This window comes from Arachis hypogaea, chromosome 18, assembly GCF_003086295.3.
Source record: "Arachis hypogaea cultivar Tifrunner chromosome 18, arahy.Tifrunner.gnm2.J5K5, whole genome shotgun sequence".
In the NCBI taxonomy this organism is placed as follows: Eukaryota; Viridiplantae; Streptophyta; class Magnoliopsida; order Fabales; family Fabaceae; genus Arachis; species Arachis hypogaea.
In genome coordinates, this window is record NC_092053.1 from 121,018,163 (window position 1) to 121,031,304 (window position 13,142).

At 27.0% G+C, this 13,142-nt stretch overlaps 1 long non-coding RNA gene across 2 annotated transcripts; it reads left to right on the forward strand.

The window, feature by feature from the left end:
• Positions 1 to 8,922: 8,922 nt before the first annotated feature.
• LOC112772024 (uncharacterized) lies at positions 8,923 to 11,705 on the forward strand. Of its 2 annotated transcripts, none has more exons than XR_003187308.3 (3): positions 8,923 to 9,252; positions 9,323 to 9,480; positions 11,427 to 11,705. It is a non-coding gene; the product is annotated as an uncharacterized lncRNA (long non-coding RNA). The 2 variants fall into 2 exon arrangements; XR_003187307.3 differs by having other exon boundaries at positions 8,923 to 9,247.
• The last annotated feature ends 1,437 nt before the right edge of the window (positions 11,706 to 13,142 follow it).

Genomic DNA, 13,142 nt, shown 5'->3' on the forward strand with positions numbered 1-13,142 from the left:
TTTATGTTTTATTTTAACTAATAATTATCTTATATGTTGTATTATTTTAATTTATTATTTAAAAAAAGTAAGTTTTATATTATTTTAAGAGTAAACATATTTAAAAGAATAGAAAAAATAAATTTTATTGATATTTTTTAATAAAAATAAGCTTTTAAAAATATTTTTATATTTTGCGGATATATCGATATCCGATCCGATCTGATTTGCAAATGTGTGGATCGGATCGAATTGGATCCAAGCTTAAAACCTGCGGATATGGGGTTCGATCCGATGATTTTAGTGCGGATCGGATCGAAATTTTGGCCATATCCGATCTGATCCGCGTTCATCCCTACGTATAAAATTACTTTACACTGACAGTACATCAAAATTAAATTTTAATAAAAAATTAATAAAATTTTATAACTTATATAATTATCTTAATAAAATAAATAAATTAATATTAAATTTAAAATTGATTTGAGATCAAATATTAGAGTAATAAATTTTATTTCTAATTTTAAATTACTATTTATGACATATGATTTTATTAATACGGATAAATTATTTTGTGGCACCGAAATGAAATTGAACTTAAAACTAGTATTCAGATTTTCTTAAGTATGTTTGTTAAGTATTGACTACAATTAATTTGGATACTTGTCAATAAAACAAAAAAAAAACATGAATTTTTAATGGAATTAAATGCATTCCAACTTAGAATAAATCACTAATTTCACTCTCTAATTATCAAAACGTTGACAAAAAGACTTCAATTTTATTAACGACAAAAATATCTTTATAATATTTTAAAACATATAAAAATATCCAATGTTAAATATATATTCTCAAAAAATCTTTAAGATTTGAAATTTATTAAATTTTTGCAAGCATCATTAGAAAAAAAAAATCATACTTAAAATTTGGTGATTTAATGTTATGTAGATTTTTTTATCAATAGCAAGAATACTTTAAAAAAAATTTTTAAAGATCAAATTTTTATCTAATTTCTTGTATATACTTTATAAATAATTATCTAAATATTTTTACAAAATTTTATATCAAATGCATAAATAGTTTACTAAATATAAAAGTTGTTTCTCATTTTTTAAATAAATAATATTATTTTTTGTTATTTTTGTCAAATTTTATAATATTTTAAAAATATTTTTATCATTATCAAAAGTGTGAATTACTTTTGTTAGCGTTTTAAAAAATCGAGTACAATTTTAGTAATTTACCCTTCAAACTTATTATTTCAATGCATTTGGATTAACGTATTTTTGCAATTGAATTGACTTTACCTGAAATAAGTTGAATTGAAAATATGATTGGGTTTGAAATTAATTATGTAAAATAAAACTTGATTAGATTTAAAATTTGATATAATAATTTTTTTTTTACATTCTTATCATTTATTTACCATAAAATTTTTTATCACCACTAATAACAATCATCAGATCATTATCAATCGCCACTGACTACCGTCAAATTACCACTGACCACCATCGAACTTTCATCGGGCTGCTGCTAACCTTCATCGAACCATCACTAGCCGCCACCAAACTTATAACACATCTTCTCTTCTCTAAAAAGGTAAAATTATTTATATTTTTATACACCAAATCATTTTAATGTCAACCAAATTATATCTAAAATGAGGGAATTGAATTTAATTATAATTACAAAGTAATTTAATTCCTATTGTTTATCCTTTTCAAATAAGGAATTTTATTTTAAAATCAAATCAATTTCGATTGTGTTGTGTTCGAAGCTCATTTTAATTTTTTTTAACATTCTTAACAACTATCTAATTATTATTCATGTTATATTTTATATGGATACCAAAAATTAGCTAACAATCAACCTAGTTTTATATTTATGATAAAATTACTAAAATATAGAGGTAGTTAAAGTTTGTTTTTCTTATTCATAAAAAAATTTGATTATTCTGATAGAAAAAAGATTTGGTTTTTTTCCATAAAAGATTTGCAATCAAGCAGCGTGTGTATTAAAAATCATCTATCAAATCAGTAATTAGTGAAAAAATAGTAGTTGAGGCAATGCCACTCTCATATGCTCTCTGAAATGAGTTTAGGTGTGAAGAGAAAGAAACTAGATGAGAAAAGATGAAGAAGATCAAGAAGAGAAGATAAGTAGAGTAGAAGAGATGCAGGTTCTTGAAATAGAAATAAAACGGAGTTAATTACGTCTAGCAAACTCTTATATATATCTTCTATATTCACAAATTAATTTACCTACTTTGTAAGTAACTGGTCATAACAAACTTCCTAATCAGTTTCTACAACAATTACACTCTAGCTAACTACTTCCTATCATAACTAACTCCATGCGCTTTAGTCAGATAATAGTAACTCATATACAATACATGTTAAAATATAAAGCACATACTGAAAATGAAAAACACAACATGTATAATTATCAATTATATAAGTATTATGTCATTGAGGAATTATTGTGCTATAAGAGATTTAGTTTTTAAATTTTAATGTTAAAAAAAATAATTTGAGTAGTGCGTAAATGAGAAAATTAATTTGTGGGGATTTCAAACTGTCACAAAAGTGATTTAAAATTGGCACAAACACCAGTATAAAACTCCCACTAAACACACACAAAACCTCCACTGAATAGATCATGGAGGTTTTTAAAAACCCCATAAAAGACCTCGTGGCACATCAAATTTTGGAGATTTTAGAAACCCCCAAAAACCATTTGGTGGGGGTTATAAACCTCCACAAATAAGAAAAAAACCTCCACAAATAAATAAAAACCTTGTAGTGACAGTGTTTATCCGAATCCGATCCAAAAATTGCGGATATGAATCTGATACGCAAGACTATCGGATCCGATCCAATCTCATCTGCACACTAATCGGATCCGATGGCGGATTTTGTGTAGGTATACGCATATCCGCGTATCCGGAAGAATAAAGAAATAAATAAGTAAATGTTCTTTTTATGTTTTATTTTAACTAATAATTATCTTATATGTTGTATTATTTTAATTTATTATTTTAAAAAAAGTAAATTTTATATTATTTTAAGAGTAAACATATTTAAAAGAATTGAAAAAATGAATTTTACTGATATTCTTTTAATAAAAATAAGCTTTTAAAAATATTTTTATATTTTGCGGATATATCCGATATCCGATCCGATCTGATTCGCAAATGTGCGGATCGGATCGGATCCAAGCTTAAAACCTGCGGATATGGGATTCGATCCGATGATTTTAGTGCTGATCGGATCGAAATTTTGGCCATATCCGATCCGATCTGCGTTCATCCATACGTATAAAATTACTTTACACTGACAGTACATCAAAATTAAATTTTAATAAAAAATTAATAAAATTTTATCAGTTATATAATTCTCTTAATAGAATAAATAAAAATAATATTAAATTTAAAATTGATTTGAGATCAAATATTAGAGTAATAAATTTTAATTTTAATTTTAGATTACTATTTATGACATATGATTTTATTAATACTCATAAATTATTTTGTGGCACCCAAATGAAATTGAACTTAAAACTAGTATTCAGATTTTCTTAAGTATGTTTGTTAAGTATTGACTACAATTAATTAGGATACTTGTCAATAATACAAAAAAACATAAATTTTTAATGGAATTAAATGCATTCCAACTTAGAGTAAATTGCTAATTTCACTTTCTAATTATCAAAACGTTGACAAAAAAGACTTTATTTTTATTAACGACAAAATTATCTTTATAATATTTTAAAACGTATAAAAATATCCAATATTAAATATATATTCTCAAAAAATCTTTAAAAATTGAATTTTCTTAAATTTATACAAGTATCATTAGAAAAATAAAAAAATTTATACTTAAAATTTGATGATTTAATGTTAAGTAGATTTTTTTATCAATAGCAAGAATTTTTTAAAAAAAGTTTTTAAAGATCGAATTTTTATCTGGTTTTTTGTATATACTTTATAAATAATTATCTAAATATTTTTACAAAACTTTAGTTCAAATGCATAAATAGTTTACAAAATACAAAAGTTATTTCTCACTTTTTAAATAAATAATATTATTTTTTGTTATTTTTGCCAAATTTATAATATTTTGAGAATATTTTAATCATTATCAAAAGTGTGAATTATTTTTGTTAGCGTTTAAAAAAATAGAGTACAATTTTAATAATTTACCCTTCAAACTTATTATTTCAATGGATTTGGATTAACATATTTTTGCAATTAAATTGATTTTACCTGAAATAAATTGAATTTAAAATATACTATTGGGTTTGAAATTAATTATGTAAAATAAAACTTGATTTCATTTAAAATTTGATATAATAATTTTATTTTACATTCTTATCATTTATTTATCATTACTAACTGCCACCAAACTTATACAACATCTTCGCTTCTCCAAAAGGGTAAAATTATTTATATTTTTACATACCAAATCATTTTAATGTTAACCAAATTATATCTAAAATGAAGGAATTTGAGTTTAATTATATTTAGAAATCAATTTAATTTCTATTGTTTATCCTTTTAATATAAGGAATTTGATTTTAAAATCAAATCAATTTTAATTCTGTTGTGTTCAAAACTCATTTCAAGAAATTTTCTTTAATATTCATAACAATTATCTAATTATTATTCATGTTATACTTTATATGGATACCAAAAATTAGCTAACAATCAACCAAGTTTTATATTTTTCATAAAAATACTAAAATATAGAGGTAGTTAGAGTTCGTTATTCATAAAAAAAATTGATTTTACTGGTAGAAAAAGATTTGATTTTTTTCCATAAAAAGTTTGCAATCAAGTAGCATGTGTATTAAAAACCATCCATCAAATTAGTAACTGATGAGAAAATAATAGTTGAGGCAAAGCCACTCTCGTCAGCATTGTGAAATGAGTTTAGGTGTGAAGAGAAAGAAACTAGATAAGAAAAGATCAAGAAAATCAAGATAGAGAAGATGAGTAGAGTACAAGAAATGCAGGTTCTTAAAATGGAAATAAAAGAAAAAATGTGTCATTTCTTATTCGCATAACTGAAAAATGGAGTTAATTACAGCTAGCAAACTCTTATATATATCTCCTATATTCACAAATTAATTTACCTATTTTATAAGTAACCGGTCATAACAAACTTCCTAATCAGTTTCTACAACAATTACACTCTAGCTAACTACTTCCTATCCTAACTAACTCCACGCGCTTTAGTCAGATAATAGTAACTCATATACAATACATGTTAAAATATAAAGCACATACTGAAGATGAATTAAACACAACAAGTATAATTACTTATATAATTATCACTTATATAAGTATTACGTAATTGAATACACGTGTAACTAGGGATGTTCATGGATTGGATCCAATCTGCATATCCGCGGTATATATCCGAATCCGATATGAAAATTTCGGATATGAATCCGATCTGCAAGGCTATCGGATCCGATCCGATCCGATTTGCATACTAATCGGATCGGATTGCAGATTTTGTGTAGATATCCACATATCCGATCAGCATATCTGCGTATCCTGAAAAATAAAGAAATAAATAGGTAAATATTCTTTATATTTTATTTTAACTAATAATTATCATATATGTTGTATTATTTTAATTTATTATTGAAAAAAGTATGTTTTATTTATTTTAAGAGTAAACATATTTAAAAGAATAGAAAAAATAAATTTTATTGATATTTTTTAATAAAAATAAGCTTTTAAAAATATTTTTATATTTACGGATATATCCTATATCTGATATCCAATCCGATCCGCAAATGTGCGGATCGGATCGGATCGAAGTTTAAAAACTGCGGATATGGGATCCGATCCGATATTTTAGTGCGAATCAGATAAAAATTTTGACCATATTTGATCTGATCCAATCCGCGTTCATCCCTACGTATAAAATTATTTTACACTGACACTACATCAAAATTAAATTTTAATAAAAAGTTAATAAAATTTTATCACTTATATAATTATCTTATTAAAATAAATAAAAATAATATTAAATTTAAAATTGATTTGAGATCAAATATTAGAGAAATAAATTTTATTTCTAATTTTAAATTACTATTTATGACATATAATTTTATTAATACTGATAAATTATTTTGTGGACTGAAATGAAATTGAACTTAAAACTAGTACTCAGATTTGCTTAAGTATGTTCTTTAAGAATTGACTACAATTAATTAGCATACTTGTCAATAATACAAAAAAAACATAAATTTTTAATGGGATCGAATGCATTTCAATTTAGAGTAAATCACTAATTTCACACTCTAATTAGCAAAACATTGACAAAAAAATTTCATTTTTATTAACGACAAAAATATCTTTATAATATTTTAAAATATATAAAAATATCCAATATTAAATATATTTTCTAAAAAAATCTTTGAAAACTGAATTTTATTAAATTTTTGCAAGCATCATTAGAAAAAAAATATACTTAAAATTTGGTGATTTAATGTTATGTAGATTTTTTTATAAATAGCAAGAGTACTTTAAAATTTTTTTCTAAAGATTGAATTTTTATGGCTTTTTGTATATACTTCATAAAAAATTTACTAAATATTTTTACAAAATTTTAGATCAAATGCATAAATAATTTACTAAATACATAATTTTCTTCTCACTTTTTAAATAAAAAATATTATTTTTTGCTATTTTTGCCAAATTTTATAATATTTTGAGAATATTTTTATTGTTATCAAAAGTTTGGATTATTTTTGTTAGCATTTTAAAAAAATCGAGTACAATTTTGACAATTTACCCTTCAAACTTATTATTTCAATGCATTTAGTTTGAAATATTTTTGCAATTGAATCGATTTTACCTAAAATAAATTGAATTGGAAATATACTATTGGGTTTGAAATTAATTATGTAAAATAAAACTTGATTTCATTTAAAATTTGATGTAATAATTTTATTTTACATTCTTATCATTTATTTACCATAAAATTATTTATCACCACTAATAACAATCGTCAGATCATTACTAATCGAAACCCGATCATTACTAATCGAAACCCGACCACCGTCAAATTACCATTGACCTCTATCTAACTTCCATCGGGCTGCTGCTAAACTTCATCGAACCATCACTAACCGCCACCAACCTTATACCACATCTTTCCTTCTCTAAAAGAGTAAAATTATTTATATTTTTACACACCAAATCATTTAAATATCAACCAAATTATATCTAAAATGAAGGAATTCGAGTTTAATTATAATTACAAATTAATTTAATTCCTATTGTTTATCCTTTTCAAATAAGGAATTTGATTTTAAAATCAAATCAATTTCAATTGTGTTGTGTTCAAAACTCATTTTAAGAAATTTCTTTAATATTCTTAACAACTATCTAATTATTATTCATGTTATACATTATATTGATACAAAAAATTAGCTAACAATCAACCTAGTTTTATATTTATCATAAAAATACTAAAATATAGAGGTAGTTAGAGTTTGTTATTCATAAAAAGATTTGATTATTCCGATCCGATCCGCGTTTATTCCTACGTATAAAATTACTTTACACTGACAGTACATCAAAATTAAATTTTAATAAAAAATTAATAAAATTTTATCACTTATAAAATTATCTTAATAGAATAAATAAAAATAATATTAAATTTAAAATTGATTTGAGATCAAATATTAGAGTAATAAATTTTAGAGAAAATGACAAATAGGTCCCTGACCTTTTGTCCCGCAGACATTTTCGTTCCTGACCATTGAAAAATACTTTTAAGTCCTTGACCTTCACAAAACTTGGACGGATCAGTCCCTGACGGAGGCATTTGGACAGATCAGTCCTTGACGGAGGCATTTGGACGGAGGGACTGATCCGTGTGAAGGTCAGGGACTTAAAAGTATTTTTCAATGGTCAGAGACGAAAATGTCCGCGCGGCAAAAGGTGAGGGACCTATTTGTCCTTTTCTCTAAATTTTATTTTTAATTTTAGATTACTATTTATGACATATGATTTTATTAATACTCATAAATTATTTTGTGGCACCGAAATGAAATTGAACTTAAAACTAGTATTCAGATTTTCTTAAGTATGTTTGTTAAGTATTGACTACAATTAATTAGGATACTTGTCAATAATACAAAAAAACATAAATTTTTAATGGAATTAAATGCATTCCAACTTAGAGTAAATCGCTAATTTCACTTTCTAATTATCAAAACGTTGACAAAAAAAGACTTTATTTTTATTAACGACAAAATTATCTTTATAATATTTTAAAACGTATAAAAATATCCAATATTAAATATATATTCTCAAAAAATCTTTAAAAATTGAATTTTATTAAATTTATACAAGTATCATTAGAAAAATAAAAAAATTCATACTTAAAATTTGATGATTTAATGTTAAGTAGATTGTTTTATCAATAGCAAGAATTTTTTAAAAAAAGTTTTTAAAGATTGAATTTTTATCTGGTTTTTTGTATATACTTTATAAATAATTATCTAAATATTTTTACAAAACTTTAGTTCAAATGCATAAATAGTTTACAAAATACAAAAGTTGTTTCTCACTTTTTAAATAAATAATATTATTTTTTGTTATTTTTTCCAAATTTTATAATATTTTGAGAATATTTTTATCATTATAAAAAATGTGAATTATTTTTGTTAGCGTTTTATGTAAACCCGCTAAAATCGGTAAATAATTAGTCAATAATTTGAATTTTAATTAGGAAAATTAAAAATACAAAACTAATATCAAAATAGGATAGAGCTCGTCAAAACGAGAATTTCGACACTAATTTCAAAGAATTCGGCCAAAAATTGGACCGAACAGACCGAATCGGTCGAACCGGACCGAACCGGGCCCGTGGGCCCAACCGTTCCATTTAAATGAAATGAGCTCAGCTCATTCTTCTTGTTCTTCTTCTTCAAAGAAGAATCGTGCAGCATGCAAAAAAAGAAAGGGGGAAGAGGGTTCTAAACCCTTGGCATAACTTCAATCCTCCGTAACTTTCAATCCGGAGCTCCGATTGACGAGCCGTTTGCGGCCACGCGTTCGTCTCAGAGTTCTCTTCAATTCTATCCAAACAAAAAGATATTTCTCTCTCTAATTCGTGCCCAGAATTCTGTTTCCCCTTTATGTACGAAATTGGCTTGAGCTTTGAGAGATTTTGATGATTTTGGTGGTTTAGGTGCAATCTAATATTGGATAATTATTGGATTATACTCCAATCATCGATGGGTAAGGTGAGGAAACTCTAGCTCAATCTTGTATTTATAATGGAAAAACTAAAATTGGAACTTGTATATGTATTAGGTGTAGATTAAGCGGATATATATGCTTCAGAATTGAATTGGGAGCACTTGGAGGCTTATTGGTGATCAAGGCTTCTTTTGGGGCTGTTTTAATTGAGCTTAGAGGGCTGTAATTTGTGTTGTGAGGCTGCCTTGGGTAAATCTAAGTGATCGGCCAAGGTATGGTTTAAGTTTCGTACGTTTAATATTTATGTTGTTGTGAAAACTTAGGTTAGAGGAACCATAAGATAAGTTGAATTTGTTAATTGCATTTAATGAGTAATTTTGCAATGTTGTTGGAATAAATTGTTGATGAATATATATTGAAATTATGAGGTATTGAGGTTATTAATTTTATGCTCTTGAACTTGCTTATGATGGGTTGCGTTGATGTTGATATATATTGATGGATTAAGATTGGTATTTGTTAACAAATAGTTGTTATGTGAGTTGATGGAATAATGTGTATGAGGGGTTGAATTATGTTAATGGAATTTAATTGTTATATGTTGATAGAGGGTTGATAAATATATGATGAAGGGTGGTATAGGTGAAGAGTTGTTATAAATAAAAAAGGGGTTATTGATGTATGAGGTAAATGTTGTTATTTAATAATGATCAAGATTTGTTGAGTTGGTTAAAGGTTATATTGGCAATGGTTGTTGATGAATTGGGTTGACATGGTATCATAATGCAAATTTTAATGGTAAGAAACTTATAAGTCGATGAAAATGAGGTTTGGTTGGGAATTGGTTAAAAACTAGTTTTTGATGAATTTTGGAAGTCCATAATTTACTCCTCAAATTTTGGATTGAGTTGTGGTTTGTTGCAAATGAAAGATGGTTTTGTAAATTTTTAAACGATATCAATTTTGTGAAAAATGAAATTTTGAGGAGAAAGTTATGGATAATGGAAATTTGATACATGAAACTGTGAAGTAGGGGTTAAAATCTGGTTGCTGCAAGCTTTCAAGGCATTCTGCCAAATTTTTTTGGAAAAACGCTCATCCACGCGTACGCGTGGCGTGGAATTTTGGCGACGCATGCGCGAGAAGCATGGGTACGCGTGTGTGCATATTCATGCGTACGCATGACTCACGCGTACACGTGACTTGATGTACGCTCCACGTGTACGCATGGCCTACGCGTACGCGTGGAAGCTGCCTACTGCAAAAACCGGTTTTGACTATTTTAAACCAAATTTTCCACTTCTAAACCTCTATTTTCTTCCCTTTAAGGCTTAAAGTATGGTTCTAGGTCTAGTAGATAAAAGAAGCTAGGAAAATAAGATAACTTGAGGGTGAAAAAAGTTGTAAATGGTGGCTTTTATGGAGAAAATAAGAATGTTAACGAAATTTAATGCTAAGGCTTGATATTTGATGATGTACTGATAATAATTTCAATGGCTTATGAATAATGATATCTGAGATACGAGTTTTCCTGGGTAAAAACCGTGGCTCGCCACCACGTGTTCCAGGTTGAACCTCGATACTATATTGACCCTACGTCGTAAGGGTGACCGGGCACGTATAAATTCCCGGGTATGAATAGCCCTCATTGAGTGATTTTATGGTAAATGAATGTGAACTCTATGCATATACTCTTGGGGATGCGCAACGGGGGACAGTCTAAGATTTTCGGACTTGTCGGGTTGGCTGGATAACCGACAGATGGGCCCCATCAGGCATAGGACAGGCATGCATCATATGCACTTGTTGTTTGTTTTGATTGCCATGTATTTCCTGGGTTTTCCTAATTGATATGTACCACCTGCTACCTGTTATATTTGCTACTTGCACTATTTGCTCATTACTTGTCCGTGAACTTGTTTGGTTACTTACTTACTTGTTTCTGCTGCATTGCGGATGATGGAGGGATGGAGGAAAAAGGGGAAATAGTTTGGTGTTAGGATAGGTTTGGAATTGAGTAAGTTAGGTATTAGGTTAAGCAGATTTAGAACACCTACCCCTGTTTATGGCTTCTGTTTAGTAATTAAGTTGGATAACTAAATAACCGAGTTCTAGGATTGCCTATGGCATTCTCAGGACCTTATTTATTATACGCGTGGCACTTTTACCATGCTGAGAACCTCCGATTCTCATCCCATATTGTGTTGTTATTTTTCAGATGCAGGTCGAGAGGCTCCTCGCTAGGCGTCTGGATCCTTGGAAGCAAAGTAGTCCTTGGGAGTATTTTGATTTTCTATTTGTATATATGTATATATGTATTGAATTAGCTTACTCTCCAAGTAACTTGTATATGCTGCTCCTCTTAGAGGTTGAGGGAGAGATAGGAGTTTATTTTAGTATATTTTGGGGATATTTATGTATGTTTATATATATATATATATATATCTTCTGGCCAGCCTTAGCTTCGCAGGCTGAGTCAGGGGCTAGTTATGCTGTTTCCTTGGCTTTCCTTTACTCTTTTGCTTATCTTTATCTTTTCTCGATTAGGTTTTTTAGCACGCAAGTAATCTCTTCTTTTGAGCGTTGCGCTTTTCATTTTGCGATTCTTGCTTTCCCATTTTGTTTCAAGGCTCCTAGTATATTATCCTCTTCTCTATTATGTATTTATTTTGCTGTTTAGAGGTCCGTAATATCACACTACCTCTATTCTACAACTTAAGCATAAAATTCTGTGTAATAGGGTGTTACATTTTAAAAAATCGAGTACAATTTTAATAATTTACCCTTCAAACTTATTATTTCAATGCATTTGGATTAACATATTTTTGCAATTGAATTGATTTTACCTGAAATAAATTGAATTGAAAATATGCTATTGGGTTTGAAATCAATTACGTAAAATAAAACTTGATTTCATTTAAAATTTGATATAACAATTTTATTTTACATTCTTATCATTTATTTACCATTACTTACCGCCACCAAACTTATACCACGTCTTTCCTTCTCTAAAAGGGTAAAATTATTTATATTTTTACATATCAAACCATTTTAATGTCAACCAAATTATATCTAAAATGAAGGAATTTGAGTTTAATTATATTTACAAATCAGTTTAATTTCTATTGTTTATCCTTTTCAAATAAGAAATTTGATTTTAAAATAAAATCAATTTTAATTCTGTTGTGTTCGAACTCATTTCAAGAAATTTTCTTTAATATTCATAATAACTATCTAATTATTATTCATGTTATACTTTATATGAATACCAAAAATTAGCTAACAATCAACCTAGTTTGATATTTATCATAAAAATACTAAAATATAGAGGTAGTTAGAGTTCTTTATTCATAAAAAAATTGATTATTCTAGTAGAAAAAGATTTGATTTTTTTCCATAAAAAGTTTGCAATCCAGTAGCATGTGTATTAAACATCATCCATCAAATCAGTAGTAACTGATGAAAAAATAATAGTTGAGGCAAAGTCACTCTCGTCAGCACTGTGAAATGAGTTTAGGTGTGAAGAGAAAGAAACTAGATGAGAAAAGATCAAGAAGATCAAGAAGAGAAGATGAGTAGAGTAGAAGAGATGCAGGTTCTCAAAATAGAAATAAAAGAGAGAATGTGCTATTTCTTATTCACATAAATGAAAAACGGAGTTAATTACACCTAGCAAACTCTTATATATCTCTCCTATATTCACAAATTAATTTACCTATTTTATAAGTAATTGGTCATAACAAACTTCCTAATTAGTTTCTACAACAATTACACTCTAGCTAACTACTTCCTATCCTAACTAACTCCACGCGCTTTAGTCAGATAATAGTAACTCATATACAATACATGTTAAAATATAAAGCACATACTGAAGATGAATTAAACACAACAAGTATAATTACTTATATAATTATCACTTATATAAGTATTACGT